Source organism: Triticum urartu, chromosome 3, assembly GCF_003073215.2.
Source record: "Triticum urartu cultivar G1812 chromosome 3, Tu2.1, whole genome shotgun sequence".
NCBI lineage: Eukaryota > Viridiplantae > Streptophyta > Magnoliopsida > Poales > Poaceae > Triticum > Triticum urartu.
Window position 1 is genome coordinate 36,796,447 of NC_053024.1, and position 7,275 is coordinate 36,803,721.

Consider the following 7,275-nt stretch of genomic DNA (forward strand, 5'->3'; position numbering starts at 1 on the left):
CGCCAGGCGGAGTGCGGAGGCGCCATGGTGGGCAAGATGCCCAACATAACATGGCTCGAGGGCTCCTTTGTGGAAACCATAAAGTGGTGGTAATTGGGGTGGTTCTATATCACCGAGCCGCGCGACCCTGCATGGGCGGCGGCCCCCGAGTTCCGATCTGGCATCCCCACGCGGCTCACCTCCTGGAAAGAGAAGGGTCTGTCCTGGGGTAGTTTGAAAGAGCTGACCGGACTCCAAACATGTATTCAAAACATGGCGGACAAGAAGCTCAAGCTTGTCAACATAGTCCAAGTTATGCTCATCCACCGGATACTCCCGTGCCAACAATGGGAGTTCGACTTCTGCAAGGTCAATCCGGCGCAGCACCGAACTCTGAACAGGCTCTTAGACACGACTCATGAATACGCCTGGAGGGTGCTGTTCAAAAGTGCGGAGGTCCCTCCCCCTATTACTGAGGATCGCGGATTCAGCGCGAAGTGCCAAGCCAGTGCGGTAAGCTGCTCTACCTTTCACTGGATACTTATTTTTTTTATATAGATTGACTCTATGCGGGATCTAAACTCCCGTACCTTTGACAGGACTGGCAGAAGATGGCCGGACAGATCGACTGTCCGGCTCCTTTGCCCGAAGACCCCGCAAACGCTCTTCTGGTGAAGATGCTGACTCCAGCCCCTTATAAGGTGCCGGAGAAGACCAAGAAGGCCAAGGGAACCCGAAAGAGTTCCCGACGCCAGGCGTCGTCGGACTCACCATCCAATGACTCTGCGGCGCACTCTTCCCCCGAAGACGAGGAAGAAGAAGAAGAAGAAGATGCTCCCCCACCGACTGGGGGAGACAAAAAAAAGTAAGGCCGCCCCAACTGGGGAGGCTGGAGGGTCCAAGAAGGGGAGGACTCTCCTTCCGGACAGTTCCACCACCGCCGATGAAGGCGAAGGCGAGTGGTTGCGCAGGGTCAAGCCCCCGGGGAGATTGTAAGTATTTGGATACCTGAGTAACTCCTAGGATTCCTTTGTCGCACTGCTTTCCCTAACGCCGAACACAATTATGCAGGCCGCCACAAGCCAGTATGGATGTATCATCAGACGGCTCCTTGGGCTTGTCGGACATGGTTAGCGATCTAGTCCCGACCGCCACCTCCCCTCATGCTGCCGACGACGCCGAGGTGTTTTCTCAAGAGGCACCGGATCGAGGGGAGACAGTCCTGGAGGCGCCTCAAGGCGACCTTCCGGACTCCGGGAGCCACGGGGACGGGGCCCCCGAGAGCTCCGAGTTCGGCCCTCAGCCGAACACCATGCCGGACCCTCCAGCGGTTCCGGGCTCGGGCAGGCGGCCTCCTTCTAAGAGGGGCAAGACGCCTATGTCGGTGACCTCTATCCATCCAGAGGCACCGGACAATCTGCTGGAAGGGCTTCGCAGCGCTTCCATCGACGAGGAGCACCGCAGTATCATGAGTGCGGTGATCCAGAAGGTTCAGTCCGCCAAGAGCGGATTGACTGAAGCCTGTGCCAGCCTTCTAACAGGCTTCGAGGTAAGTGTTTTAAAACACTAGTAGAAAAGGGGGCTTTGGTCCAGGCCGGGTAAGCCCATTAGTTCCGGTTCAGTCCAGAACCGGGACCAATGGGCGCATTTATCCCGGTTCGTGCGCCTAAGGCATTAGTCCCGGTTCACCTGGGCCCTTTAGTCCCTGTTCGTGCCACGAACCGGGACTAAAGGGTGTGATTCCCATTAGTCTCGGTTGGTGGCACCAACCGGTACTAAAGGTTAGACCTTTAGTCCCGGTTGGTGCCACCAACCGGGACTAATGGGCTTTGAGGCATTAGTACCGGTTCATGGCACGAACCGGTACTAAAGGTCCCATTTCCAAACTCTCCCCCCCCTGTGGACCGCCTTTTTAGTTTTAGAAAAAACAAAAGAAAATGATGGAAATGTCAAAAAAATAAAATAAAATAAGTTTCCCATGTGATATGTGGTATAGTTGTTGGGAAAATTTACAAATATGAATTTCAACTTCATTTACAAAATCTCTCTCGAATTTGTAAAATGGGCATAACTTTTGCATACGAACTCGGATTAAAAAGTTTTTTATATGAAAAATCATCTACTCGAAAAGTTACATCGTGTAGAATCCTCAAATTCCAAAAGGAAAAATGTTATGCTCAAATATCAGTTTTTTTGAATTTTCATTAAATCTGGTCAAACTATGGTCAAACTACTTATTCAAGAAGTATTAGTGTTACTAAATAATTATTCAAGAATATTAGTGTTATTAAATAATTATTTCAGTTTTTTTGAATTTTGGTCAAATCTGGTCAAACTATGATCAAACTGTGGTCAAACAATGGTCAAACTACTTATTCAAGAAATATTAGTGTTATTAAAAAATTATTGTTTTTTAGAATAATACTTTCAAACTCAAATAGTGAAATGTGTGACTTCATGCTCAAGCTAAACTCCTGAGGGTTAATAGGATTGACATCTTACTATTGTCAGGAAAACAACGAGTGCAGACTTGGAAACGAGGGAGAATAGAACCCGGAAGTTAAGCGTGGTCAGGCTGGGGAAGTGGGAGGATGGGTGACCGTCCAGGAAGTTAGATGATTTGGAATGATGAGGGGTGATTAGAGATTAAATTGAGCAATGATGAGGGGTGATTAGAGATTAGAGGTTAAAATAATTCAGAAATTTGAAAATAAAAAAAATTCAAAAAAATTTCAAAAAACAATTTCAAAAAAAATTCAAAAAAAATCAGAAAATTTCCTTTAGTACCGGTTGGTGTTACCAACCGGTACTAAAGGTGGACCGGCCACGTGGAGGGCCTTTAGTCCCGGTTCTGGTTTGAACCGGGACTAAAGGGTCAGGGCATTAGTACCGACCCTTTAGTCCCGGTTCAGGAACCGGGACTAAAGGCCCTTACGAACCGGGACAACAGGCCCTTTTTCTACCAGTGAAATGTAGTAGAAATATTACCGCATAGACAGTAGCCCCTGATGCTTTGTTCGGTGTTCACAAAGAAAAGCCGAACAGAGGATCAAATAGTATCGTAGGAGTCTAATATAAGTATGTCAATATGCGTATGCAGGCTTCGCTACTGGCGTCCGCCGCACTGACTGCGGAGGTCGACGTACTGAAGCAGGACCTCGAGGGGTCCAGGAAAGAGCTCGGCCTTGCCAAGAGGCAGCTCGAGGAGAACAAGGGTAAGTAATACCCTGTCTTATGTGTATATATAAAAGAGGACATGATTGCAAAATGACAGGATCATCGTATGTTTGCCATGGGCCACGACTGAGGTGGCGACCCTGAAGCAAGCGCTAACCAAGGCCGAAGATACAGCAGCCAAGCGTGCACTGAGCGAGAGAAGCATGAGGCTCGGGTGGGCGAGGTGCAGCAAGAGCTCCAGGCTCTTGTGGCGAAGCACGAGGCGTTGGAGCTTGACTCCAAGACGCGGGATTCTGAGCTTGCCGCGGCCCTCGAGAGTGTAAAAAGTGCCAAGGCCGAAGCCCAAAAGGCCCTCCAAGAGGTCGACGCGATGAAGAAGATAGCGGCGGGTAAGGCTTTCTATATGCAAAGCAAGCATGTAAAAGTAAATTACCGATTACTTACCCGGATCCGGAGCTCTTCAGGAGCATTCGCAGATTTGCCCCACAGTGTGTCCGATGCCGCACAATTTTACCAGGCCGAGGACGGAAGCTCGACGGAGAAGCTGTTCTGGTCTCAGTATGCTGAGGCTGAACACCCGGTGCCAATGAGCGACCAGCTGAAGCAGATGGTCGAGCTACATAAGGCGGCCGATCGGGCCACGAAGAGCTTTATTATCCGGCTTTGGCCTCGCAACGCCCTTCCGAACAGCTTCTTCGGCCTGGTGCGGCGGCTTGTGGATGCCTGTGCGTGGCTGGAGGTCGTCAAGCGATCCGTCTGCATTGAAGGTGCACGCTGGGCTTTCGCCTGTGTGAAATTGCAGTGGGTCAAGCTAGACACCGTGAAGCTGATCAAGGAGGGGCCGCCGGAGGGCAAGGAGCACCGCCACCCCGAGATGTACTACGAGGGTGTTCTGCCGGGTGCCCTTCTCATCACGAATGAGTGTTCAAAAGATGTAATATTTAAGTAAACTTGTTCGTTTTATCCTGTATTTATGAAAACTTGTTTCATATGCGCTATGGAACGCTTGCTTGAATTTAAAATATTACCTTCTGTTTGGCTGTTTATCCAATCTGAGAGATGGCTAGCCCTCGGCTTCTGCCCCCATGCCACGACTGCTGGGGTGTTCGGGATAAACCTGAGCACTCTTGTTCCCATATTTGGGTCCTTCGAGGGAGGTGCTCAGCACAACGAACAAGGCAACCGGACTAATAATGCTTTATCACTCCCACTTAGCCATAAAATTCTATAATTTTAAATTTCGGCGAAGCCCCTGGTATTCGGAAGGCTGAATTCGGGGCGCGATACACGCTTGTAAGCCGGACAGGGCCGACCCCTCGCCCTAAGCGGCATAAGTCTTTAGGGACTCGAAAAACCTCGCCAAACAGCGACTAATCTCTCGCCTTATCATGACAGTCGTTTTAGCTTTCTCTACTGAGGTGCTAAACCCAGCAGAACCGGGGCACAATCGCAGTAGTTCTCCTAGCGCTACCTTAGCCGATAGAGCGGAACGTAAGGTACCAAAACACAGGAGCCGGGCAAACCCAACATTTAACTAAAGACATGATTCGAAGCTGATGCATGTAATGCTATAAGTTCGGGGTGCCGCACTTGTGAAATTGTTCGAACTTTTCACACCGCATTGTAGGGTACGTAAGCCCCTGGTGTATTGGCCGTACCATAGTGTACGGTTGCAAGGCGTCATTGATAAACACACACACATACATATACACACACATAGGACAGAGCTATTTTGTTACTAGTAACAGAATAATATTATGTTACCCTGGCCCTATATAGGAGCCGAATAGGTAAAAGAGCGCACATCCAACCCAGCCTAATCCGCGCCTCCCTCCGACGAACCCTGCCGCCTCCTCGCTCCCACGCCAGCCGCCGCCCTCCCTCGCGCGTCGGCCTCCTCCATCCCCCGTGCCCCGGCCTCCTCCCTTCCCCGCGACCCGGCCTCCCCCTCCCCCGCGCTCCGGCCGCCTCCCTCCCCTGCGCTCCGGCCAGCTCCCTCCCCCGCGCTCCGGCCGTCTCCCTCCCCTGCGCTCCGGCCACCTCCCTCCCCCGCGCTCCGGCCATCTCCCTACCTCGCGCTCCGGCCTCATCCCTCCCCGCGCTTCGGATGCCTCCCTCCGAGATCCGACTGCCTTCCCCCTGAGGTCCCATGGAAGCACCGCCGCCGCCCAACCCCTCCTTCCGCAAGGTAGCGCTCTGGGCCGCCCTCCTTGCCGCGGTAGCCCTGCTGGCCGTTGGCGGCGGACGCTGGGTGGCGGGTGCTGTCATGCTTCTTCTCCGGCGAGGACGCCGTGCTATGCCGGCGCCGCCACACATCTCCGGTTCTCACTGGTATATTTCCTGTAGCAGTTCTTCAGTGCGCACAAAAAAGGCTAGCAATTCAATTAATATCAATTACTAAATTCTTAAGTTCAGTTCAATTACTGGAATTATTTCAGTTCAATTCTTTTAATAGTTTCATTTTGGATATATAATTTCAGTTCAGTTCAATTCTTCGAGCATCTCACTTGCATTTATGTGAGCTTTGCACTGATGAAACTTGTATGGTTGAACTGTTCATGCACATGTGACACCTGTTTTATTCGACTCAACAAAGTGTTGCAATTCAGGCTAAAATGACTTGATTTAGTTCTAGTTATCCAGTGGGTTTGAGCGCCTTGAAATGATCTGTAAAATTGCAGAAAATAGAATCTTCAGAAGTTACAGGGACCGACTGACCGCACTCCTCTTTTGTGTTTTGAAACATTTCTAGCACTGAAGTTGTATGCTAATTAACTTTGTCAACAATCAAGAATTCAAACTATTGAAGACATATTTGGCCGAAGATATATATTGGCACCATGAGTTCTAAAAATACTGATGTTGGAGCTCTTGTAGTATTTCATTTCTTAGGTTTCTTCGTTCAGAAAATGCCGCTTGTGTCTTCATTGCACCGACTTTTTTAGAAATGCTGGAGACTTTGTTTTTAGTGTCAAAATTTCAGATCATATTCAGTCCGGTGAAGTACTAGTTGTTTCATCTCTCATCAGAGTTGTTTAATCGTGTTTGAGCCTTCCATACTGTGAGTAGCATGCATATTTGTTTAAACAATACCGGCTTCGTTTGGTGCCAAAAAAAATAGTAAAAGCTCTGCTCTCTTTTTTCTCTCAAGTATCAGTAGCATAAGTCTCTGTGCCTCATTCTTTTTCTTTGAAGCTTTATTTCAGGTGGCAGCTTCGTCCTCTTTTAAACTGAAGTTTTCATTCAGGTAGTACATCCACAACAGCTAGTATAGAATGGAGAGTAGTGGATACAACTACCTAGTAGAATACTACAGGGAAGAAGGGACGTTCGATGCTACTAGATTGTGGACAGAGGAGTTAAATTAAGCCCCTCACTTCGTTTCTACAAATTAGGGGAGCTAGATCCCTGCTTCAGTATATGACTTGTACAAGAATACATACACTAAGTGTAGCAGTTCACTATGTATTTATATCATCAGTTCGTTAACAAATCAAAAGAAAAAGTTTTTGTGCGTGTGATTATTCCTGTGAGCGTCAATGTACTTAAATGTTTACTTTGTGCTTCTGTGTATGTTTTTGGGAAGTACAAACACATCGTCATACTAAGTACTTACGCGGTCGGGGTCGAGGTCGAGGACCTCCTGCTCAACAGTACAACTTAACTTCTTGTTTTGTGGCCGGTCGCTCAAGGAGCTGTGCTCAACAGTACAACTTCTTGTTTTGTGGCCGATCCCTCAAGGAGCCGAGTTCAAAATGAGAGAAGTCTAGAATATCGTCACAAACCACGCTCAGTATGTGAAAACACGCTCAGTACAAAAACATATATACATCTGTTCAAGTACTCTTTTTCTTGAACATATATTCGTCCGTTCTACAAAGGAAAAATGGTTGAATTAAAAATATTGATCAGTACAAGTTAAAAATGGTGGTCCGCTCGGAATAAAAGAAATGACAAAAATTCAACTTGTAAAAGTTTAAGCAAAAAGAAACCCCATGCAATTCAAATGAGAAAAGTACAAGTCGTAAAATAAGAGAAGTCCAGAACATTGTTGTAAAAAAAGTTTAGTTCAAAAAAGAATAAAAAAACATTTTTCTTTTTGAAAAAAATATCATTCAG

The 7,275-nt window shown here is 48.1% G+C and overlaps 1 long non-coding RNA gene across 1 annotated transcript; it reads left to right on the plus strand.

Moving 5' to 3' along the window:
• Nucleotides 1-5,150: 5,150 nt before the first annotated feature.
• On the plus strand, nt 5,151-6,677 carry LOC125547821. Its single transcript, XR_007300791.1, has 2 exons — nt 5,151-5,487; nt 6,363-6,677. It is a non-coding gene; the product is annotated as an uncharacterized LOC125547821 (long non-coding RNA).
• Nucleotides 6,678-7,275: the final 598 nt, after the last annotated feature.